The sequence below is a fragment of the Lynx rufus genome, unplaced genomic scaffold, assembly GCF_022079265.1.
Source record: "Lynx rufus isolate CCGP_SWC_20201006 ecotype Redwood Valley unplaced genomic scaffold, mLynRuf1.p SCAF_1, whole genome shotgun sequence".
Classification (NCBI taxonomy): Eukaryota; Metazoa; Chordata; class Mammalia; order Carnivora; family Felidae; genus Lynx; species Lynx rufus.
In genome coordinates, this window is record NW_025814823.1 from 202,348,546 (window position 1) to 202,374,585 (window position 26,040).

At 39.4% G+C, this 26,040-nt stretch overlaps 1 pseudogene; it reads right to left on the reverse strand.

The window, feature by feature from the left end:
- Window positions 1-15,894: 15,894 nt before the first annotated feature.
- LOC124510204 (rhomboid domain-containing protein 3-like) lies at window positions 15,895-24,389 on the reverse strand (annotated as a pseudogene).
- Window positions 24,390-26,040: the final 1,651 nt, after the last annotated feature.

A 26,040-nucleotide genomic window follows, 5' to 3' on the forward strand; every position in this document is an offset into this window, starting at 1 on the left:
AGACTGTAAACAGGGAGAGCGCAGAGTCTGAAACTCCGCAGCTCCATACCTGGTGGTGCTCTGGTGGGAAAGGTGAATCCCCAGGAACAGAGTGGTGTCTGGGAGGTTCTCGGGCCACACGGGGAAAAGCGGTTCCACTGCTGGAAGGACATTTGGTAGAGACTGTTGAAGCCACCTGGTCCCAGCAGACCCCGGAAGGCAGCCACATTCGCTGGTGCTGGGGCAAGGTTGTTGAGGGTGAAGCCTGGTGCCAGATGTGTGTTGTGATTTTCCATGGTCCCTGAAACGCTGAGGCCACACTGTCTCGTGATTTTTGGGTGGGCGGACTGGCACCTGGCCGCAGTCTCGGGGCACCGGCAACAGCAGGGTCCAGCAGGCGTTCGTGGGTGCAGCCAACATTCGGCCACTCCTCATTCGGCCATTGCTCAGTGAGACCCTCCCGCAGAGGGGCGGAGCGGGTCAAAGCCGCAGTCCTTTGGAAGTAAGGGGGCTGGGGAAAACAGCCGCATCTGAGACAAAGCTCGGGAGAGAGGTACTGCCTGGGGCCCGGTCACGGAGAGTGGAAAGGCAGAGAGTGGAAGAGAGCTGAAGACGGAGGACCAGTGCGCGATTGCTGATCCGGGAGAACAGACTGGGTGGCTGGATGGTGCCATTTTTCACCACTCCCCCGCATACGCATGTGCGCCCACGAGCACCTCAACAATCCACCCCAGTAGGCTAGCAGCGCCATCTAGGGGACAGCAGAGCTGTTACACCGAGCCCCGCCCACCTGGGCCAACTTCACTCTTCAAAAACACAAACCTCACCGCCAGCTTAATCTATGGACTATAAAGAGCTACATGGACTGACCTCTAGGGGAAAACGAAGCAATTTCAGTCTGACTTCAATCTGTTAGCAGGTTCATCTATTCCATTTTTTTCTCTCCCTTTTTCCTTTTTCTCTTTCATAATTCTTTTCTTTTTCTTGAATACAGAAAGAGTAAAAACCTCATCTTTATTTTCAATTATTATTAAAAATATCTGTCTTTAATTTTTGTTACTATATTTTTTACTTTTGTGTAATTTTTTTCAAATTCTATTTTACTTCCATCATTTTATTTTAGTCTACTTCAGTGTACTCACCTTTTCAAATTTTCAAAAAATTTCCTTTTTTTCTTTCTTTTTCTTTTATCTCTTTTTCATTTCTTTTTATTTAATGCAGAAAGAGAAAAACTTCGTTTTTACTTTCATTTTCTTTTTAAAATATTTTCATTTAATTTTTATTACTATATTTTTTGCTTTTATGTAAATTTTTTCAAATTCTATCTTACTCCCATCATTTTATTTCAGTCTACTATAGTGTATTCACTTTTTCAAATTCTCAAACGATTTCTTTTTTTGTATTTTCTTTTTTCTTTTTTTATCTTTTTTCTATTTTTCGTGTTTCTTTTTCTTAAATACAGAAAACGAAAAAATTCATATTTCTTTTTAACTTTTATTAAAAAATATTTTTCTATAATTTTTCTGCTATATTCTCTACTTTTGTGTATTTTAGTCTACTTTAGTGTATTCATTTTTTCAAATTCTCAAACGATTTCCTTTTTTTTCTCTCCCCCCACTTTTGTTTGTAGGTTTGTTTGTTTCTGTAATTTGTCAAACCACTTTCTACACCCAGACCAAAACACACCTAGAATCTAGCATCATCTATTCGATTTTTGTGTGGATGTGTTTTTTAATTTTTAATTTTAATATTTTTTTAATTTTAATTTTTTTAATTTCAATTTTTCTACCTGATTAATTCCTTTTCTCCCTTCAAAATGACAAAACAAAGGAATTCACCCCAAAAGAAAGAGCACGAAGAAATGACAGCCAGGGATTTAACCAACACAGACACAAGGAAGATGTCTGAACCAGAATTTAGAATCACGATAATAAGAATACTAGCTGGAGTCAAAAATAGATTAGAATCCCTTCCTGCAGAGATAAAAGAAGTAAAAAATAGCCAGAATGAAATTAAAAATGTTATAACTGAGCTGCAATCATGGATGGATGCAGCGGCGGCAAGGATGGACAAGGCAGAACAGAGAATCAGTGATATAGAGGACACACTTATAGAGAATAATGAAGCAGAAAAAAAAGGGAGATGAGGCAAAAAAGCATGATTTAAGAATTAGAGAAATCAGTGACTCATTAAAAAGGAACAACATCAGAATCATAGGGGTCCCAGAAGAGGAAGAGAGAGAAATAGGGGTAGAAGGGTTATGTGAGCAGATCATAGCAGAAAACTTTCCTAACCTGGGGAAAGACACAGACATCAAAATCCAGGAAGCACAAAGGACTCCCATCAGATTCAACAAAAACCGACCATCAACAAGGCATATCATAGTCAAATTCACAAAGTACTCAGGCAAGGAGAGAATCATGAAAACAGCAAGGGAAAAAAAAGTCCCTAACATACAAGGAAAGACAGATCAGGTGTGCAGCAGACCTATCCACAGAAACTTGGCAGGCAGAAAGGAGTGGCTGGATATATTTAGTGTGTTGAATGAGAAAAATATGCAGCCAAGAATTCTTTATCCAGCAAGGCTGTCATTCAAAATAGAAGGAGAGATAAAAAGTTTCTCAGACAAACAAAAATTAAAGGAGTTTGTGACCACTAAACCAGCTCTGCAAGAAATTTTAAGGGGGACTCTCTGAGGGGAGAAAAGAATGAATATATATATATATATATATGTATACACATATACACATATATATATATATTTTTAATTTGGTATATTTGGTATATTTTTAATTTGGCATATTTTAATTTGGTATATATATATATATACCAAAAGCAACAAAAGATTAGAAAGGACCAGAGAACACCACCAGAAACTCCAACTCTACAAGCATCATAATGGCAATAAATTCATCTTTCAGTACTCACTCTAAACGTCAATGGACTCAATGCTCCAATCAAAAGACATAGGGCAACAGAATGGGTAAGAAAACAAGACCCATCTATATGCTGTTTACAAGAGACCCACTTTAGACCTAAAGACACCTACAGATTGAAAATAAGGGGATGGAGAACCAGCTATCATGCTAATGGTCAACAAAAGAAAGCTGGAGTAGCCATACTTATATCAGACAATCTAGACTTTAAAATAAAGACTGTATCAAGAGATGCAGAAGGGCATTATATCATAATCAAGGGGTCTACAGACCAAGAAGACCTAACAATTGTAAACATTTATGCGCCAAATGTGGCAGCACCCAAATATATAAATCAATTAATCACAAACATAAAGAAACTCATTGATAGTAATACCATAATAGTAGGAGACTTCAACACCCCACTCACAGCAATGGACAGATCATCTAATCAAAAAATCAACAAGAAACAATGGCTTTGAATGACACTTAACAGATGGACTTAATAGATATGTTCAGAACATTTCATCCTAAAGCAGCAGAATATACATTCTTCTCCAGTGCACATGGAACGTTCTCCAGAATAGACCATATACTGGGATACAAATCAGCCCTAAGTAAGTACAAAAAAATCGAGATCATACCGTGCATATTTTCAGACCACAATGCTATGAAGCTCGAAATCAATCACAAGAAAAAATTTGGAAAGGTAACAAATACTTGGAGACTGAAGAACATGCTACTAAAGAATGAGTGGGCTAACCAAGCAGTTAAAGAAGAAATTAAAAAGTATATGGAAGTCAATGAAAATGATAGCACCACAACCCAAAACCTCTGGGATGCGGCAAAGGCAGTCATAAGAGGAACATATATAGAAATCCAGGCCTTCCTAAAGAAGGAAGAAAGATCTCAGATACACAACTTAACATTATGCCTTAAGGAGCTGGAAAAAGAACAGCAAATAAAACCCCAAACCAGCAGAAGACAGGAAATAATAAAGATTAGAGCAGAAATTAATGCTATCAAAACCAAAAAACGGTAGAACAGATCAATGAAGCCAGAAGCTGGTTTTTTGAAAGAATTAACAAAATTGATAAACCACTAGCCAGTTTGATCAAGAAGAAAAAGGGAAGGACCCAAATAAGTAAAATCAAGAAGAGGAGAAATCACAACCAACACAACAGAAATAAAAACAATAATAAGAGAATATTATGAGCAATTATATGTCAATAAAATGGGCAATCTGGAAGAAATGGACACATTCCTAGAAACATATACACTACCAAAACTGAAACAGGAAGAAATAGAAAATTTGAAAAGACCCATAACCAGTAAGGAAATCAAATTAGTAATAAAAAATCTGCCAAAAAACAAGAGTCCAGGACAAGACGGCTTTCCAGGGGAATTCTACCAAACATTTAAGGAAGCATTAACACCTATTCTCTTGAAACTGTTCCAAAAAATAGAAATGGAAGGAAAACTTCCAAACTCTTTCTATGAAGCCAGCATTACCCTGATTCCAAAACCAGACAGAGACCCCACTAAAAAGGAGAACTATAGACCAATTTCCCTGAGGAACATGGATGCAAAAATCCTCAACAAGATATTAGCCAACCAGATCCAACAATACGTTAAAAAATTATTCACCACGACCAAGTGGGATTTATACCTGGGATGCAGGGCTGGTTCAATATCTGCAAAACAATTAATGTGATTCATCACATCAATAAAAGAAAGGACAAGAACCATATGATCCTCTCAATAGATGGAGAGAAAGCATTTGACAAAATACAGAATCCTTTCTTGATAACAACCCTCAAGAAAGTAGGGATAGAAGGATCATACTTCGAGATGATAAAAGCCATATACAAGTGACCCAATGCTAATATCATCCTCAATGGGAAAAAACTGACAGCTTTCCCCCTAAGGTCAGAAACAAGACAGGGATGTCCACTCTCGCCACTGTTAGTCAACATAGTATTGGGAAGTCTTAGCCTCTGCAACCAGAGAACACAAAGAAATAAAAGGCATCCAAATCGGCCAGGAGGAGGTCAAACTTTCACTCTTTGCAGATGACATGATACTCTATATGGAAGACCCAAAAGATTCCACCAAAAAATTGCTAGAACTGTTCCATGAATTCAGCAAAGTTGCAGGATATAAAATCAATGCACAGAAATTAGTTGCATTCCTATACACCAACACCAACAATGAAGCGACAGAAAGAGAAATCAAGGAATCAATCCCATTTACAGTTGCACAAAAAACCATAAGATACCTAGAAATAAATCTAACCAAAGAGGTGAAAAATCTATACACTGAAAACTATAGAAAGTTTATGAAAGAAATTGAAGGAGACACAAACAAATGGAAAAAGATTCCATGTTCCTGGATAGGAAGAACAAATATTGTTAAAATGTCAATACTACCCAAAGTAATCTACATATTCAATGCAATCCCTATCAAAATAACACCAGCATTCTTCACAGAGCTAAAACAAACAACCCTAAAATTTGTATGGAACCAGAAAAGACCCCGAATAGCCAAAGCAATCTTGAAAAAGAAAACCAAAGCAGGAGGGATCACAATCCCAGACTTCAAGCTATACTACAAAGTTGTAATCATCAAGAGAGTATGGTACTGGCACAAGAACAGACCCTCAGATCAATGGAATTGAATAGAGAACCCAGAAATGGACCCACAAATGTATGGGCAACTAATCTTTGACAAAGCAGGAAAGAATATCCGATGGAATAAAACAGTCTCTTCAGCAAGTGGTGCTGGGAAAACTGGACAGCAACATGCAGAAAAATGAACCTGGACCACTTTCTTATACCATACACAAAAAATAAACTCAAAGTGGATGAAAGACCTCAGTGTAAGACAGGAAGCCATTAAAATCCTTGAGGAGAAAGCAGGCAAAAACCTCTTTTATCTTGCCCTCAGCAATTTCTTATTCAACGTTGTCTCCAAAGGCAAGGGAAACAAAAGCAAAAATGAACTACTGGGACCTCATCAAAATAAAAAGCTTCTGCACGGCGAAGGAAACAATCAGCGAAACTAAAAGGCAAGCGACAGAAGGGGAGAAGATATTTGCAAACAACATATCAGATAAAGGGTTAGTATCCAAAATGTATAAACAACTTACCAAACTCAACACTCAAAAAACAAATAATCCAGTGAAGAAATGGGCAAAAGACATGAATAGACACTTTTCCAAAGAAGACATCAAGATGGCCAACCAACACATGAAAAAATGCTCAACATCACTCATCATCAGGGAAATACAAATCAAAACCACAATGAGATACCACCTCACACCTGTCAGAATGGCTAGCATTAACAACTCAGGCAACAACGTTGACGAGGATGTTGGCGAGGATGTGGAGAAAGAGGAGATCTCTTTTGCTCCGCTGGTGGGGATGCAAGCTGGTGCAGCCACTCTGGAAAACAGTACGGAGGTTTCTCAAAAAACTAAAAATAGAACTACCCTACGACCCAGCAATTGCACTACTAGGTATTTATCCACGGGATACAGGGGTGCTGTTTCGAAGGGACACATGCACCCCCATGTTTATAGCAGCACTATCAACAAGAGCCAAAGTATGGAAAGAGCCCAAATGTCCATTGATGGATGAATGGATAAAGAAGATGTGGTATATTTGTACAATGGAGTATTACTCGGCAATCAAAAAGAAAGAAATCTTGCCATTTGCAACTATGTGGATGGAACTGGAGGGTATTATGCTAAGTGAAATTAGTCAGTCAGAGAAAGACAAAAATCATATGACGTCACTCATATGAGGACTTTAAGAGAAAAACAGATGAACATAAGGGAAGGGAAACAAAAATAATATAAAAACAGGGAGGTGGACAAAACAAAAGAAATTGATAAATATAGAGAACAAACTGAGGGTTGCTGGAGGGGTTGTGGGAGGGGGGATGGGCTAAATGGGTAAAGGGCATTGAGGAATCTACTGATATCATTGCTTCACTATATACTAACTAATTTGGATGTAAATTTTAAAAAATAAAAAAATAAAGTTAAATTACAAAGTTTAAATAAAATAGAATAGAATGGTTGAGTCATGGGTCTCCTGGGTGGCTCCGTTGGTCAAGTGTCCAGATCAATGGAATTGAGTATTGATTTCAACTCAGGTCATAATCTCATGGTTTGTGGGATCAAGCCCTGCTTCGGGCTCTGTGCTGACAGTGCAGAGCTTGCTTGGGATTCTCTGTCTCCCCCTCTATCTGTCCCTCCTTGGCTCCTGCTCTCTCTCTCTCTCTCTCTCTCTCTCTCTCTCTCTCTGTCTTTGAAAATAAATAAACTTAAAAAAATTGAAAAAATAAATTACAAAACTTAAAAGATAAAACTCCAGGAACCCAAGGCAGGCTGCCCCAATAGCGTATTAATTATTTTGAGCTGAAGCTACTTGGGAAAGAGCCAGTACAAGGACGTTCAGACCCTCCTCTGTCTCCCTGGAGACAGGAAATAATTCTCTCATGTGAAAGGTACGCTCCATGTACTAAGCAGTAAAATGACATCCTTATCACTGAAGATAGGGAGTTTAAAGCAGAGAAAGCTGTAGAAACAACTTTGTTACTTTTTGCTAATCTACTACCCCAGCCCCAATTCCACTTAGAATTTCTTACTAATTAAAACTCCCACACTGTTTTCTTTGTCCTGTCAATTCCTCCCAAATTTATTGTCTCTATGTCTAAAATGTATAAAAATTACCTGACTTGGCCATTTCTTTGGGTCTCATTATTGGACCTCTGTGTACACATAGTAAAACTTTTTCTCCTGCTAATCTGTCTCAGGTCAGTTTAATTACTAAACCAACTGAAAGAATGTTAGAGAGTAAAGGAATTTTCCCCCTCCCGTACAAAGTCAAAAGTAGAAAAAAAGGAAAGGGACTACTCCATAAAACAATGCAAACATTTCAAAATCCTTGGGTTTTAAAGAGAATTGATTGGTATTCTTATTGCACCCGTAGGTCACTGGGAGAGACACAGGCTCCCTGTGATGCAAATATTAGTGAATATATATTCATATATATATTGCTCAAAGGATGCCAGGTATCTATATGCAAAACCATAAACATTCCCAAGTGATCACTATTTTGTCTCCTCGGTGTTTTTATCTGTGAAGTAGAACTAGTCACATTCAAATGATTGGTGACTTCTAAGCCCCGGAAAGTAAATGAAAAATGAAATTGTATTTTTGTCTATTATCGCATATGGAACTAACAGATGTTATTACCAGAGAGAATGGAAACCTTTATTTACCCTCCACCTAGTTTTATAATCCAGTAGACACATTCAAGCTGCCCAAGGAAGTATAAAATATTTTTAGTCATTGTGCTATTTTTATGATTTTACTAAACTGTAATTTCTCAAAGATCTGAGATTTTATGACTCTTTTATGGAGATTGCTTATGTTTCTAAACTTTCCTGTTATTTGATTTTTACAACCTTGAAAGAACATGTGCTTATGAAGAGATGGTGTGTTTACTCTGCTGTGGTCAAGTGGGAATTATGTAATATGTACATAGTCCATTTCACAGTTAGCTAGTTCAATTTTATTTGTTAGAAAATTGTCTCCATTGTCCATTAATTAATTGACTAATCCAACAAACATTTTTTTATCACTTTACACATATGCAAATACATACTGAACATTGGAAGTTAAAAGCATATGCACACAAACACACACACTATTTCCTGCTTTCGTAGAATTTGCAGTCTAAAGAGATTTTTAGCCTTGGAGAGTCTGGGTGGCACATTCGGTTATGTGTCCGACTCTTGATCTCGGCTCAGGTCACGATCTCACAGTTTATGAGTTTGAACCCTGCATCAGGCTCTGCACTGATGTCATGGAGCCTGCTTGGGCTCCTGTCTCTCCTCTCTGCCCCTCCCCTACTTGTGTACATGCGCGTACACTCTGGGTCTGTTAAAATAAATAAATAAACTTAAAATTCGTTTCATTCTTTTAAAAACATATAAATACATAAATACATAAATACATACATACATACATACATACATACATACATACATAAATACAGGGATTTTTAGCCTTTAAATTGAACTAAAAGTCTACCTTCCTGTAACATTTTAATTGCTGATTCTGTACATCAAACCAAACAAACTTATTGTCTCTTCCACATGAGAGTTCTTTAAAAATCTGAAGAATCATCAGAACCTTCCTTCTTTAGATGTTATGAATAAATCTCCAGATCCCATATCATTTTCTATAAGACCCTCTTAAAATGCAATACTCAGAACTGAATTAGATACTGTCTGCCAAATGCAGTTAACAAATGGGATGCCTTCTTTTAAAACAGCCTGGTATGTCAACCTTTCGTCACTATTGTGTAAACCATGCTGAACTACGTTTTCCATTCCCTTTGTCGTATGGTAGGGCGGACCACAGGGGAGGTACTTGGGAGAGTTGGAAGCAGAGGGGAAGCAACAGCTGTTTCCAAGCTCACACATGTCGTTTCCAATCTGCTGAATCACCTCCTTGGGGTGAAGTAGCAGCTGGGTCTGCCAAACGCCCTAGTTTGCCCTGGATCCAAGTTTGGTTTCTTTTATTCCTCAGTCAGGTGTATTTGTTACCTCTGTGAACAGAGGACCCTGGAAATCTTGCAGAATACCTTTGTCAACAAGGTCCAAGGCAAAGAAACTAACATGGTTTCAGTCTGTCCTCTTGGGGTTCAGTCTTGTGCCTCTGGCTTCCAATTTCCCCTTGGTCTCCTCCAGTTTCCAGCTATCTTCCCTTCCTGACTGCCTTCCTAGCAGACTTTATGCATCAGCATGAGAAGCAGCAACAACCACATCACCAGGGGTGCTTAACCAGCTCCCACAGTTGTCCAATTCTCTGGAGCAAATTATATATATTTTTCTCCTAGTGATTCTGATTTCCTAGTTGAATGGATACAATTAGAGTAAGTTTTTGTTATTTTCAAATTTAATTTTGAAATAATCCACACACGCACACACTGATGTACCCCATTTGTGAAGCAAGATATTTCTGATACACCTGATGCTGGTTGCCCTTTGCCAACACCAGTTGCTGGTGCAACTGCCATCCCTGTTGCATTTGTATTTCTCTACCTGTCCCCTCTTTCTTAGGTAACCACTATTCTGGATTTTATGCTTACCGTTCCTTTGCTTTTCTTAAGGTTCTAATGTATACATTATTTAATTTTTTTTTAATTTTTTTTCAACGTTTATTTATTTTTGGGACAGAGAGAGACAGAGCATGAATGGGCGAGGGGCAGAGAGAGAGGGAGACACAGAATCGGAAACAGGCTCCAGGCTCCGAGCCATCAGCCCAGAGCCCGACGTGGGGCTCGAACTCACGGACCGCGAGATCGTGACCTGGCTGAAGTCGGACGCTTAACCGACTGCGCCACCCAGGCGCCCCTACATTATTTAATTTTAAGCATTTTTGAATTTTAAATAAATATTAGACATCTGTAGGACAGTGAGGACTTGTAAAAATTATCTTCTTAAATCTGTATATGTTCTGTTGAAAATATCATCCAGATAAGTGCCTCCCATCCCATACTGTATTTTTCCCTTGTTCAGTGCGATTACCTTGATTTTGGACCATCAACCTAGACTGTTGACATTAGTTTGGATCTTGCTTCAACTCTCTAGTATATTAAATCTCCCATCTGCTGTGTTGCTTTCCCTCAAGCCTTGCTGAGAATATTTTCTACGTTTCCATTCAAATGATAAAAATATTAAGAGGAGAGGTTCGAGAACAGGGCACAGACACATGGTACTTTTGCTTCACCTTGGTATGGCCTTCAGTTCAGTTTATATGTTGCTTTGCTGCATTAGCAAAGTGTTCTTAGCATCATTCTTATCATACCTGCTGTAACTGTTTATTTACTTATCACTCTCAATAGCTAGACAGTAATATCCTTGGTGAAGGGACAAAGCCTAATTCCATTTTGTATTTTCTGTGCAATCACAACTCTTAGTACTAAATAGGCATTCAGTCATTAAATTATTTACTGAATGTACCAGTTTCATCTAGAAGGATAAATAGGAATTCAAGAGCTGAATAAGGTGGGAAAAGGTGTTTTAGACAGTGGGAGCAATTAAGGGGCAGGGTAAATTGAACAAAATTAGGGACAAGCTTGGTACTATTGAATTTCCTTTAGGGAATTCATATTATAGGAACCTAAGTAGGCAAATAAGTCAATGGTCAGACTAGGCTTTCAGCTAAACCATCTTAATAACATACTACAGGAAAATGATAGTGGGGACCACTATTGGTATAATTTTTAAATGAACTGGATAAACCATCATGTTTTTCACTTGAAAAAGAATCTCAGAGCTATTTGAATATTTGCTTTTGTAAGGACTTTTTGACACTAATTTATCTTTCTTTATTATTTCTTTCCTTTTCTATATTGCACCTCTGGTTTTTATTTTTGTAATATGCTTGAAGGGAAGAAGAGGGAGAGAGGGAGGAAGGAAGGATGGGAAAGGAGGAGAGGGATGGACAGAAGGAAAAGATTTATAGGTGCTGCTTCCAAAGATTCTGATTCAGTAGACTGAATTGGATGCTACTATAAAACTGCATTTTGAGACATTTCCAGAATTGATGGTGATGTGCACCTAGGTTTGAGAGCCATCATCTGAGGGATGTGGTCATGTGTTGATAAACAAATGAACACACAACCACAAAAAAATCATCTATGAGTCCAGTGTAAGCTACTGATCTACTAATAGAACATGAGTGACACCTCCAGTTGGAATTGCATCAGCAAATGTCTCTTCTGGTTCTGGATCTGGGTCACATTTTACTGCTGTCTCCTTCGATCACCTGTAAATCAAACACCAGCAGATTTTCTGACTTGACCTTTGTTCGGCAAACTGATCATTTCCTTGAGAAGATGTTGACATCTCCATTTTAGAGTTCCTCAACAGTTTTACTAAAACTTAGAAAAATTTTGAGGCATTAAGAGTTTTAAAATTATATTTCTATTGATTAATTTCTCTTCTGTATTAATTAGATTATAAATTCAATGGTACACATGAAAGAACTGTATTAACATGTTGCCTATAAGAAAAAGCAAATTGTGGAGGCTAAATAAATATGGGTGATAGTGGCAGAAAGAATGTTTCCAATGAGGGGAAAAAAACCCTCATTAGAAGCTCATCTCCATTAAACTTATTCTCACAACAAGAATCACCTGGAATGTCGTTCTAAGTTATTCCATAACAAAATCTTAAAAATAGAAAAGCCTAAGAAAAATAACTACACAAAATCTGAAGTCATAAAAAAATTTCAAAGTCAATGCTGACTTGAATACAATACAGGAATGTTAAAGGAGACATTGTACATCCAGAGTCCTGGCTTTTAAACCAAATTAACCACAACTGATTACAGTGTTAAAATTGTACTTTCTTGCATTTGCTATACTTTTAGATGTCTTTAAATTCAGTGGTTTGAAATTGTTTTCTAGTAAAATACTTTTAAAAATCAACCAATATTACTGCTTCATTAACATACACTTTTCAAACTGCAGTGCATTTTTGTTTTGCCTTTCTTTTTACTGTATAGTTTGATTTGAGAATGAGAGAGATTGAAATAAACTTAGGTTTGATCCTAGACTGGGAAAATTAGACTTAAATGGAGCAGCCACTGCTATTTGACAGGATTATTATGTTGCTATTTTAACAACAGTATTCACTTCACATTCCAAAATGCTCTGGTAATGTATAAGTTGTATATATGGTTTCATATTTTATATTTTAAATATACATTAAATTTTGCTTTTTTATAAAGAATTTATACTTTCAGTCAGATATTTCTGACTTTTCCAATCACACTTTTGGGGATATAGACTTCAACTGAAAATCTGGTCATATATATGAGTTTGAAATAATATATACGAATATATATATATATATATATATAAACCTATATAGGTGTGTATAACTAGATATCCTATCTACATATATAGATGTGTGTGCATACATGTGTGTGAGAGCAATTAAGAATGAATTTGTGTATTTTAAGGGCATCTCATATACTTCCATTCCAAGAGAGCACTAGTGTTTTGTTAACTGAGAATTTCTGAATATTCTTTTCTGCAGACATAACAAGAAAAATATTTTTAAAGTGTTTTATATAATTAATTATAATTCAAGCCAATAAAAGGTATTAAATAGAGAACAAGAAATAATACTAAAAGTGTGTCCCCAAAGCATGAAATTATTATAATATAATGTTGATGAAATTCCCTATTAGTTGGGACTACAGAGAAAAATACCATTTTATATTTCTAGTCCATTTATGTATAACACAGAATGTAGCAGTACAGCTATCTGATAAATATATAAATATATAAATCTGATAAATATATCTGATAAATATATATATACATATTTAAAGTTAAATCGTTTAGGTTTGATAAAATTGTTTTGTGTTTACTCTCCTTGAAATTGGTATTAGATATATAAAGTATAGATCCTACCTAATAGAGAATGATCAGGATTCATATGTCACACACACACATACACACACACACACACACACACACACACACACAACTGTACATATTTAGGACCAGATTCTATTTGGAACTTTGAGAAGTTCAAATTTTAGAGAAACATTTGTCTATTGCCGTCAAGTAAACAATAACACTGAGAGCAGAGATGCTAACCCAGTCAAGTCCTAATTCTACTGGAAATGTATATAAAGTCACTGGAACAGCTCAACTCGTGGAAGAAAGCAAATTCCACCGAGGAGGTTCTGGAGTAAGAAATTGGCAAGAGTTTATCTTCTCTTCTGCCTTTCTCTTCCTCTGTGTATATAAGATGTTACCCTTTCTTCCTGTTTATAAACCTGAGTTGATCAGAAAGGTGAAACTGAACAATGAGTGTCTAAAATTTCACTTCCCTGGGGAACAACAATATCTGATCTCACACTACTCCACTTCAAAGATAAAGGCTTTGTTGAAATAGGAAACATAGGTTGTGTGGGGTCACAGGTGGGCATAACCAGTTATTTGAAAGTACTCCAGAAAGTGCCAAATACTATTGCTTTTAAAGTCAAAATGGGACTGAGGCACCTGGCAGGCTCAGTCAGTGGAACGTGTGACCCTTGATCTTAGGGTTGTCAGTTCAATCCCCACGTTGGGTGGACAAATTACTTAAAAAAATAAAATATTTAAGTGGGCAAAAGACATGATAGACACTTCTCCAAAGAAGACATCCAGATGGCCAACTGACACACGAAAAAATGCTCAATATCACTCATCGTCAGGGAAATACAAATCAAAACCACAATGAGATACCACCTCACACCTGTCAGAATGGCTAGCATTAACAACTCAGGCAACAACAGATGTTGGCGAGGATGCGGAGAAAGAGGAGATCTCTTTTGCACCGCTGGTGGGAATGCAAACTGGTGCAGCCACTCTGGAAAACAGTATGGAGGTTTCTCAAGAAACTAAAAATAGAACTACCCTACGACCCAGCAATTGCACTACTAGGCATTTATCCACAGGATACAGGTGTGCTGTTTTGAAGGGGCACATGCCCCCCATGTTTATAGCAGCACTATCAACAAGAGCCAAAGTATGGAAAGAGCCCAAATGTCCATTGATGGATGAATGGATAAAGAAGATGTGGTATGTTTGTACAATGGAGTATTACTCGGCAATCAAAAAGAAAAAAATCTTGCCATTTGCAGCTACCTGGATGGAACTGGAGGGTATTATGCTAAGTGAAATTAGTCAGTCAGAGAAAGACAAAAATCATATGACGTCACTCATATGAGGACTTTAAGATACAAAACAGATGAACATAAGGGAAGGGAAGCAAAAATAATATAAAAACAGGGAGGGGGGCAAAACATAAGAGACTCTTAAATATGGAGAACAAACAGATGGCTACTAGAGGGGTTGTGGGAGGAGGGATGGGCTAAATGGATAAGGGGCATCAGGGGGCATTAAGGCTAAGGGGTATCTACTCCTGAAATCATTGTTGCACTATATGCTAACTAATTTGGATGTAAATTTTAAAAATTAAAATTAAAAAAATTAAAATAAATAGATAAATAATAAATAATAAATATGTTTAGCCCTAGAAATGAATGAATGAATGAATGAATGAATGAATGAATAAATAAATAAATAAATAAATAAATAAATAAAATTTTTAGAGAGAGAAAGAAAGAAAGAACGAAAGAAAGAAAGAAAGAAAGGGAAAATGAGATGTGGCTAATTAAAAAGGTTTTTGCTATACATTCATTGAGCTATTTCTGATAATATTCTAAAGTAAAATGCTTGCTTAACTTTAAATATAAGACATTATCTTAACAGTTAGTTTGATTGTTATATAATCTTTATTGCAAACAAAATATTTTGTAAAGAGATGACAGCATTTTATAGGTAGTAATTATATTCTGTCATTTCAGTGAGTCTGCATCTGAGTTAAATGCTCTTACATTTGCATCTAATCTGGTATTGAACAATATAAATGGCATAATTCTTTCGAATAATTACAACTTTTTTCTTCTACTTAGAACAACATTCGATACCAAGTAGAAAAGACAGAAGTCAAGAGAGAGACCGCAGAAGAAAGGTAACAACTTTATGGTTTAGTGTTTGTAACGGGACTTCCTTTTTGAACAGAGGCCCCACGTTTACATTCTGCACTGGGTCCTGCAAAATGCGGAGGTATCTCCGCGCAGCTTATTGAGGCCCCGGAGAGGATACCACCAGGGGACAGAGGTCAGCGACGCTCTTCCAGGTGCTGCAGCAGGTGGACTTCCTACCTGACTCCACCATTGTGGCAAACTTCTCCAGACTCTCTTTGCCAGCTTGTGGGGACCAATGCGCTCAGACTCCCACCATTGCTCTACCCTGCCCTGCTTATTTGCTTGTCTGGCTGTCCGGAGACAGGTCTGGGGCTCGGACTACCCACCCACAGGCCAAGCCTCCCGTCACCCGAAGGCTTACATGTGCTAGGGAGGACCAGGGCCCCGGGGGGTGGGCAAGCAGCTTCTTCCCTGAGTCACTAGGGCCTCAGTGCCACCTTTCCCCGCCCCCGCCCACGAGGAGTGACATGGCGCCCTCGACGTGGCCTGTGGCTGCCATTGCCGCTGCTGCCTGCCGGTGGGGAAGCCCGTGTGCTCTGGCTGCTGTGTCTGCAGAGCGGGGATGGAGGACTTGGGCAGCCATAGGGGGCTTTCGGCACCCTGGGCTGTCCCCCCTCCCACCCAAGGAGTGAGGGCTGGATCCCCACCTGCAGCATTTGCTCCTCCGGGTCTGCCCATAGTGGGGCCCAGGCCGGGCCCACCTCGGAGGAGCCCTCCCAGGTCTGCTGCACTGTCTCCAGGCCTGGCGGGGGCTGGGCTGAGCCTTCACCGTCGGGCCTGAGGCTAGGGGAGGCCATGTAAGGAGGTCCAGGGGCTGGAGGCCTCCCTCCACCGGGGTGGGTGACGGGCAGCGCCGCCAGGCCACCCGGGGTAAGAAGGAGTCTAAGGGCACCCTGCCCGGGCCCTGCACAAGATGCTCTCTGCAGTGCTTGCAGCCACAGCTCAGAGAGCTTCAGCCACAGGAAAGCGCTGTCTGCATAGACCAGGCCAACAAGGAAGCCACAGAAGAGCTGCAGGAAGGGGGGCTTGTTGTTGAGCATGTAGCCATGGCAACAGCCACTGTGGCTGTCTAGGATAGTAACCCTGCCCTGCCCAGCGTGACCAGGTGGACAGGCATATGGCCATGGCCACCAGCTGCACTGGGTACCCTGAGGCCTGCCTGCAGCACACCCATTAGGCTAGCAGCCAGAGGGAGCAGGGCAGAGGCGTGCAGGGACCGCAGCCGCCCAGGGAGTGCTCCCTCCACCAGCTCAGAGTGGGTGGGACAGCAGGCTCAGGAGCAGGCCAGATAGGGCTGTGTAGCCCAGGTCAGTAGCGGGAGCTCCTGCGGCAGCTCCGGGGCCAGGGTGAGGATGGGGCCAGTCCCACCGGCCACAGGCTGCTCAGCAACGCTACAGACAGTAGAAGGGTGGGTACGTGGGGTGCTCTGGAATGCACAGCATGGCTCAAGGTGTCAAGGATGGTTTGGGGGCTGTGTGCTTACTGGGAAGCTGGGAGGACAGAATGAGGACACAAGGACCGGAAAGATTCTTCTAGTGGTAGAGAGTCCCAGTGTGGTTTGGACTCAGCTTTGCGACTTTAGGAAAGATACCCAAATTCCTTGGGCCTCAGTTTCCTCCTTTGCAAAGCGTAACCCCTGCCCCTGGAATGTTGGGTAGGGCCCCTGGCAGGAAGTCCAGACCCCAGCTTCTTCATGAGCTCAAAGCCCATTCTGCTTGTACTCAGGTGCTATGACCCCAGCTGGCACCTGTGCACCACCCCCTCCTAGGCCACCCTCCATTAGTCAGCCATTTTTCTAGGCTTGGGTCTCTTCCCCCAGCCCTCCCACCAGTCTCTGTGTCCAACCCACTTTTTAAAATTTATAGAAATAACAAAATACAAACATTTGTTTTAAAATACCTTTAAGGGCACCTGGGGGGCTCAGTCAGTTGGGCATCTGACTCTTGATCCAGCTCAGGTCTTGATCTCAGGATGGTGAGTTCAAACCCTGTGTTGGGCTCCATGCTGGGCATGAAGCCTACTTAAAACAAACAAACAAACAAACAAACAAAAAAAAAAACCCAAACCTTAACAATGACAGAAACAAAACAATGCTATGAATTATATACTTAGAAATATTTAACTAAGATCGTGTAAAATTTACATGAAGGAAAAGTAAACATTTCCTCAGACTACATAAAATGGAGACAACCAAATAAAGAGGAATCAACATTACAAAGTTGTCAACCTTCCCTAAATCAATCAGTAAATTCAGTGCGATTTCTTTTTAAATTCTACTTTTGGGGAGCTGGGGTGGCTCAATTGGTTAAGCATCAGACTCTTAATTTTGGCTCAGGTCATGATCCCAGGTTCAAGGGATTGAGCCCAGCATCAGGCTCTATGCTGAACATGGAGCCTGCTGAGGATTCTCTCTCTCTCTCTCTCTCTCTCTCTCTCTCTCTCTCTCTCTTATTTTCTCTCTCTGCCCCTCTCCAGCTCATGCATGTATGCATAATAAATAAATAAATAAATAAATAAATTCTACTTTTAAAAGTAACTGATCATGAGAGATTGATTCAAAAGTATTCATTAAGTACAAAAAACCTTTAGTAATTTAGGAATAAAAGAAAACTTCCTTTGTATAATTATGGGTATCTATCAAAAACCGTATTTTCAGTTATGTACAACCAGCCCAAGATTTCTCAAAAACATTTAAGATAATCTTCAAGTGGGGATGCCTGGCTGGCTCAGTCTATACAGCATGGGATTCTTGATCTTGGGGTTGTGAGTTTGAGCCCCATTTTGGGTGTAAAGATTGCTTAAAAATAAAACCTTTAAAAAAAAAAAAGAAAAAGAACCTTCAAGTGAAGCTCAAAGTCAGAAAAGTCCCGTATATGTGCTCAGAGTGATTAAAATAAACTTTTAATTCCCACAATCTTAAACAAGAATAAACAATTCAACATCACCCAACACGCAAGGAGAAGATTTAATATGGAAAGAGAAACTAACAAAAATTAGCAACAAAAATTCCATTCAACAACAGATTACTATAGGATTTCTAATTAAAGTAAGAAAATAAATCACACTTTCATTGCTACTATTCAGTATGCTTTGATGAGTATATTTTTTGCAATATTTTCTCATCTTAAGAGCTCCCTTCCTGTTCCCATGTTTTCCCCTTTAATTTGATTGACTCTCTTACTTTTGAGAACTTTCTTCAGTAGCTTCCTGAGAAAAAGTATGCACGGGGGATAATTTTTTTGAGATAGTTCATACTTTAACATACATTTCTTTTGTCCTCATATTTAATTGACATTAATTGACAGGGCCTACAACTCTAGCTTGACAACATTTCCCTGCAGAATTTTGGAGGTGTGTCTGTTCTGTTAAGAATGTTAAAGCCATTCTATTTTTTGACCAGTTCCATATCCCCTTCTATGGAACCTATAGGATTTTCTTCTTATCCACAGTGTTCTGAAATTTCACAGTGATGTGCCTTGGTATTTTCCAGCTATACAAGAGGGGTGTATTTTCATTCAACCAGGAACTTAGTGGAAACCTTCAGCTTGCATTTCCTTCAGTTTTACCCAATTTTTGAATTATTTTATTGTCGATTGTCTCCATTTTCTCTATTATTTAGCTATTGGACCTCCTGGACTAATTATATAATACTATCTTTTTTCTCTTCTTACAGCCATCTCTTTGTCTTTCTGCTCTACTTTCTGTGAGATTTTCCTCAACTTTATTTTCCCAAACTCCTTTCGTTTCTTTTATCATGTTTTAAAATCTGATCTTTTTTCCCCTTAAATGTTCTTTTTTCATAACAGCTTGTTCTTTTTTCATAGATACAATATCATCTTTTAATCTGAGGATTTTTATTATGATATTTATGAGAATAAAAGGTAGGGCATAAGGAATATAGTCAATGATATTATGATAGCATCCTATGATGATAGATGGTGGCTACACTTGTGACCATACCATATAGTTATAAAATCACTGTTGTATACTTGAAACTAATGTAACATCATGTGTCAACTTTAGTTAAATTAAACAATGTAAATTTTTTTCATGTTTATTTTTGACAGAGAGAGAGGGAGACAAAGCATGAGCGGAGAAGGGCATAGAGAGAGAGGGAGACACAGAATCCGAAGCAGGCTCCAGGCTCTGGGCTGTCAGCAAAGAGCCTGATGCGCAGCTCAGACAACCGTGAGATCATGACCTGAGCCGAAGTTGGACGCTTGACCGACTGAGCCAGCCCAGGTGCCCCAAAATATTTTTTAAAAAGAAAATAAAAGAGGTCTTAGCATCCAGCATTCAGTGTGTGTGTGGACACCGATCTTACTATTTTCAGTAAAGTACCCACGCAGCCAGCTATATAGGAGGCAGAACCAACTTGTAAAGTTACACTGAGTCCTAATAACAGCCCTACACGCGGTTTAATTCTCTATGGTAGTCCTCTCAAAATTAGCAATTTTTGAACATCGGGCCTGCATTTGAGTTTTGCTCTGGGCCCCCAAAATTATGTGTCCAGTCCTGAGTACCCACACCCTCAAGTCTGCAGATCAAGACTAAAGACCAGTTTTACTCTTTTCCGTTTTCTCTGAGGCTGGGAGAGGAGCATTTGCCCAACAATGTACAATTCAGGTGGGGACCTGGAGATCTGCTTCTAAATTCAACGTTACACAATTCTCTTTACTCCAGTGCCGCTTTTCTTCCTTCGGTCCCTCACAAAGCTGCTGTGTCTAAATCTCGCTTTGCACGGGCACCAAGGTCACAGCATGCTGGCAGCTGATATTTCTCTACCATGCCTGTATGTGTTGGCCACAAACTCCATCAAAAAGGCTGCTGTCTATCAACAGTGAGGTACAGTTCTTCCCCTGAATGCCAAACCTACGTTGTGTATCTGGTGGAGGACTCTGGCACGAGCGGGCCTCCTCAGGGGTGTTGTGCTAATTAAGAGGAGGTATTGGATGGCTTGTGTCTTTCTTTCTGGTGATCACATCCATTGTAAGGTTTGCCAATAAATTTCTTTTTTTTAACGTTTTTATTTATTTTTGAGAGAGAGAGAGACACAGCATGAGCAGGGGAGAGGCAGAGAGAGAGAGAGAGAGAGAGAGAGAGAGAGATCTGAAGCAGGCTCTAGGTTCCCAGCTATCAGCACAGAGCCCAATGCCCGGCTTGAACTCACAAACCTTGAGATCATGACCTGAGCTGAAGTCAGACGCTCAACCGACCGAGCCACCCAGGCGCCCCTGTCAATAAATTCTGTTCCTTAATCCACTAGAGTGACTTGGTAACATTCATTCTCAGCTACAGTGCACAACAAAACACAGCTCCAAATTGGATGCATTTTTGCACAAAAGATCCTCAAGACAAAAAATACCATAATTGTGTAATCTATAACAATAATAGTAGTAACAACAAAAATCACTACAACAAACATCCAAATATTCTATTTTATAGTTTGCAATACTGCCAAAACTTTTATCTCAACAACATTTGACAAATGTGTACTATCCCCCTGTTTTAAAGGAAGGGAAACTGAGGGGTAGTTGGAGGGGTAGTTACTTTTAAAAAATTTGGAGGGGTAGTTACTTTTAAATTCACCAAAAGATTAAGTGGTACTGCTGTGACTCAAAACTACTGCCTTCAAATATCCTTTTAACCAGTGTGAATATGCAAGGCTGTCTCATCCACACACAGAGCTTTCTTTTTTCACATGCTCTCTCCATTTTTGCTGATTCTCTACACTGAGAAAAACTAAACCTTCAAAAGTTCCTTACCAAACAAAAGTTACATTTATCAGACAAACACTCTCCTTAGCAACCATTAATCTTCCAGGGTGAATACAAAGCTGCTTTGCATCAGAACACAAACCAGAGTTACTATTTATTGATTATGCCACATCTTCAAAAAGACCTTTATAGAGCACCTCACAGTTTGTTAAAACTAAAATAGAGCATGCTTTCTCTGTAACGGTTTAATGAAAAAGAAACAAGGACATCACTACAAATGGGCAACTATCTAGTTGTAGAGATGAATTCATTTTGTCTAACTTTTAATTCTTACTCAAAAAAACTAACAAAACAGTTAAAATGTCATGGGAAGTAATATATTGGTTCTATTCTGAGATAAGACTCTTTGCATAAAGTCAAACATTTGGATAAAAACTGAAATTGTAGGGGTGCCTGGGGCAGCTCAGTCAATTAAGCTTCCAGCTCTTGATTTTCACTCAGGTCATGATCTCATGGTCATGAGATCAAGCCCCATGTCAGGCTCTGTGCTGGGTACTGAGCATGGACCTTGCTTGGGATTCTCTCTCTCCCTCTCTCTCTCTGCCCCTCCCTCAAGTGCACGCATGTGCGCGCGCACACACACGCACACACACACACTCTCTCTCCAAATAAATTTTAAAAAATTAAAAATAATTGAAACTCTGAAATCATTTATAGTGAACAATATTCTCCCTCTCCATCTCCCCCCAACATTGTAAAGGTTGAGATAAAATTTTAGGGATAAAGGCTTTGAGATCTTCGATTTTGCCTTTTATAAATTGCTTTGTCTCTAAAATGTGAACATGAGCTAGATCTCTTGAGACTCAGTCCAGTTACAGAATCTTTTCTACTTTCAGGTATATATTCAGGTACATATTCAGATATTCAGATTATTTAATTCTCCTTCTTATTCATGTATTTGGTTAGCCTCTCCCCCCACCCATCCTCTTAACTAGACATTGCCACTTCCTTACGGTAACTTGAAATATGAGAAAGAATCAGGAATATTAAACAAATAACAAACAATTCATTTAAATGATTGGTTAGTTTATTGCCCAAATGCAGAGATGACATAAAATTCTAAAGTACAAGATTCTGAAAATGACAGGAAGGTAAGTAATAATTATTACCATAAATTTTTATAATAATTTTACATTTATAGAGATTAACATTTACATTAACTTAAATTTCAAACATAAAAAAGAGAAAACAAAAAATACTAGAAGAAAACATAGGATGTCTTTATTTTTTCCTTAAAGCAATGAAGGCCTTTCTAGGTATGACAGAAACAAAAGCACTTTTTTATTTTCTTTTATTTTTTATTTATTTTTTTTACTTTTATTTTATTTTATTTTTTTTCCAATATATGAAGTTTATTGTCAAATTGGTTTCCATACAACACCCAGTGCTCATCCCAAAAGGTGCCCTCCTCAATACCCATCACCCACCCTCCCTTCCCTCCCACCCCCCATCAACCCTCAGTTTGTTCTCAGTTTTTAAGAGTCTCTTATGCTTTGACTCTCTCCCACTCTAACCTCTTTTTTTTTTCTTCCCCTCCCCCATGGGTTTCTGTTAAGTTTCTCAGGATCCACATAAGAGTGAAACCATATGGTATCTTTCTCTGTATCAAAAACCCTTTTTTAAAAAGACTGGTTAATTTGGCTACGTAACAAATAATTCTTGGTGGTAATGTCACAAGACAGAAGGCACACTGGGAAAAGTTATTACCAAAAACTAAATAGACAGTGACAAATGATGGAAGCAAACTTGGATTCTCCAGGCCTCTCTCCTTGTCCTGCAGATGACTGCCTTCTCTTTGTGTCCTCACATGGCCTTTTATGAGTGTGTGTGTGTGTATGTGTGTGCGCGCGTGCGTGCATGCGTGCTTCCTTTGGTATCGCTTCCTCTTCTTATAAGGATTCAATATTGGATTAGGTCCAAGATTAGTCATATTAGATTCTAGGCCAACCCATATGACCTCATGTAACCTAATTACCTCTTTAAAGGCTTATCTCCAAATACAGTCACATTCTAAGGTACTGAGGATTAGAGCTTCACCATATGAATTTGGTGTGTGGGGGGTTGGGGGGGGATACAATTCAGTCCAATACACTTTTGGTTTGGCTATGGCATCCTTTTTCCTCCCTATCAACTTATTTCTGGTGCCAAGTGACAATATGATATCAGGATCTGGTCTTTGATTCTTCACGTTTATGTCAAGATGCCCAGAGAGTTGACTCAGTCACAGTGCTAGTTGGGTCACACAGCAAGAAGTCTGTATACCTTTAAGCCATTTCTAAACTGGGTGGCTAGCAATAACTTGTCTCTATACCAAAGGGACCGCAAAACAGAAAACTATATTATAATAAAGCCCTATGAAATGTATCCTTAACTCAACTTGCTCTTAGGGGGATCCCAGAAACGCGCCCAGCATGCCATCTGACTTGTGGGAAAGTGAGATACAAGAGCAGTTGGAGTAGAAATAAGTGGTCATATTAAATAATTCCAGTTACAGTGTTTACTTTAGCAAATTTTACAAAAGCATATGTCAAATGCACACACTACGAGCTCCTGTCCCAGGGCCTGAGAATGTGCATCTGTACAAGGCAGGGATCCAGCTTCCTCTTCTAGAGGGGCAGGTTCTCTTTGTGGGTTGGATGGCGTGTCTGCATTTAAGTGGGTACAAGGCATATCAAGTTGGGGAGCATCTGCTGTTGTTTTAAAGAATCAGGATGAAGAAAGTTTGCCTGTCACAGTGAGGAGGACTGGAGTGGATATTTGACATATTCAGGGCCCCTGGTTGTATTTGGGAAACGCTTCTGTATTTAGGGAGAGTTCCACATTAGGAATCCTGCCTTCTCTCAAACACTCAGCGTCTCTGGAAGCTAGCAGTCAGGCTCGTGCTCTGGCCTTACACTCCCAGGTGAGCGACCGATTCGGAGGGGAGCAGAACAGCTCTCCCACTTGGCTGGTGAAGGGGCTGCAGGGATTGCCAAGGGTCAGCTGCTGACACGCAAGAGGCCTCAGGGATGGAGGCAGAAGTGGACGCAGGGTACCGAGTCCCTGGCCTTCGTGTTTGATGGGGCAGGCATCAGTGCTCTCCATGAATTCTGGTGTTCCTCAAAGTTTACCTTGAGTCTATTTTTTCAACAATCCCAAGAAGTACCTGACAAGTTTTAAATGCTTGTTTTTCTGCTTCAACGACTGAGACAGAATTTTGTTGGTTTGCAACAATGCTTGTACATTACATTTTCACATATTAAAAATGCTCACCCCAACTTACAATAAAACAAATATAAACTGTAAATGCATGCTGTTTTCAACTGTCAGATTGACAAAGACAGAAATTGTGGCTTGTTGAGTGATACAGGTAAACATATTACATCCTTCCCTCTCGCGTATTACTGTTTGACATAATGTTTTTCTTCAATAAAAATTTTTAAAAATTAAATAGTGCCTTCCAAAAGAGGTAACCCACATTCCCATTCTCACTTTATGTGTTTCTATATTTATGTATTTATTTATTTTGAAAGGGAGAGAGGGAGAGAGGGAGAGAGTGTGGGCAAGTGGGGGTGGGGCAGAGAGAGAGAGGGAGGGATAGAATACCAAGCAGGCTCTACACTGTCAGCACAGAGCACAACGCAGGCCTCTAACTCATAAACTGTGAGATCATTACCTGAGCTGAAACCAAGAGTCAGACACCCAACTGACTGAGCCACCCAGGCCCCTCCCCCTGCCATTCTCATTTTCATACCTTTCTAGGATCCTGTCATATACTTTTCACTCAACAACAGCTTATATCCTAAAAGAAAAAAAATAAAGATTTTATAGCATTATTCTACAAACACAAGTTTTAGCACAAAAAGGAAAAAAGTGTATTTCCTAACTGATTCTCTAAGAAGTAAAAAACAGAGCACACTAGCAGTAACTATTTTTTTTAAGATACTGCAGGAAACACAAAGATGTATAGAACTATTTTGAGGTACTGAGAAGAGTTGTAATATAGTTGGAAAAGAAGATATAATCACATAACCAGTTGAATACTAATAAAATATTTAAATGTAACTTGAAGCCAACAATGAAGGTCAAGTCACAAAGCTATAAATTATTAATTGTCAAATTAATCCTAGGGACAGTATGAGTTCAGAGGAGACTGTTGGATAATTTACTGTGGTGACACAAGCTACCCTAAAATTTAGTGGATTAAAGTGACAGCGCTATCTCCCAATCCTGTGGGCCAAGAGTTCGGGCGGGGCTCAGCTGGCCAATTCTTCTCCACGGAATATCAGGTGGGGTCACTGCACGGTACTCACCTGGGGACTGACCTTGCCTAAGGCTCCAAGAAGAGACTGTCACAAATGTAGCACCTTCCTGCTCTTTGGCCTCTCTCCACCCGGCATCTCATTGTTCCTGTCCCTCTATGCAGTTTGGGCTTCTCACAGCATGTTGATCTCAAAGTAGTCACACGTCTTTCCTGGCGTCTGTCTTGCAAGAACGAGGAGGAAGGAAGAAGATGCTCTTGTGGTTTGGATTTGGAAACTCACACAATGTTACTTTTGCCATGTTCAATAGACCAGAGAAGTCACAGAGACCAACCAGCCAGCTTGAAGAAGGGAAACACGGGACTCTCGTTTCCCCTCAGTACTCCACATGGTGAGGACTAGTCAAAGTATTTGTGGCCATGTTTAATTCATCATGAAAGAAAAGGTCAATTTGGACTAGAAAGGTCAGAAAAAGCTATACAGGAAAAGTATTA